Source organism: Engraulis encrasicolus, chromosome 17 (genome assembly GCF_034702125.1).
Source record: "Engraulis encrasicolus isolate BLACKSEA-1 chromosome 17, IST_EnEncr_1.0, whole genome shotgun sequence".
Taxonomy (NCBI): domain Eukaryota; kingdom Metazoa; phylum Chordata; class Actinopteri; order Clupeiformes; family Engraulidae; genus Engraulis; species Engraulis encrasicolus.
This window is the reverse complement of record NC_085873.1, coordinates 30,479,658-30,480,496: the sequence shown is the minus strand read 5'-3', so window position 1 is coordinate 30,480,496 and position 839 is coordinate 30,479,658.

Here is an 839-nt window from a genome sequence, read left to right as displayed (position 1 = left end):
CATTTCTTTCTTAGATGTAATTTCCGGCATTTTAACGTCCCATGTCCCGTTTCATTCAATACAGAACCTGTACTTTTATCTCTAAATACTGGACAATTCCGTATTTCAAGGGACGGTTGGCAACCCTAAGCCTTAGGGGTCATTTCCCTTCACGTGTGTATTACGAGGCTGGCCCTGACAGTTCCCTCTGTGCGGCCCGGTAGGCTAGCGCCGACCCGGGCATTGTAGGACCCAGTGTGTCTTTGTCCAAACTCTCCCCCAATGTATTTGTTTATTTATGTTAACCTGTTGCAACACTTCTGATAAATTTTTAATGTGTATTTAATAAAACCTGTATTTTTATACTTTTCCTAATTACTGTTGTCATGTAGATTCTTGGGACAGAGTTCCCCTTGCTCTCAAAGTGTGAAATTCAAGGGGTGGCGTAGTCTTTACTGCAGGGGGCGCTACACCTACGAAGTCTATTGTAGGGGGCGCTACATCTACTCTACTGAGGCTATGCATCAAACTTGACTCCCTAACTGCTTGGCCATGACTATCCATGCACTATTCCCTTATGTGGGCCCTAAATAAAAATGTGAAATTTGAAAATGAAATTGAAGGTAGGGTCTGCATGTCCGTGTTAGTGTTAGTGTTAGTGTTAGTGTTAGTGTTAGTGTTAGTGTTAGTGTTAGTGTTAGTGTTAGTTAGTTGTCGTGGGCAACCATACAGTAGCTTCTAAATCCAGGTTGCCTGTCACTCGGTGTGACATTTGTAATTACATGAGAGACAGTTGAAAGTGGGTTCCTGCCCATTTGTCTTTTTTGAGTGTCTCACTCATTGTGTTATTCCAAAACGGT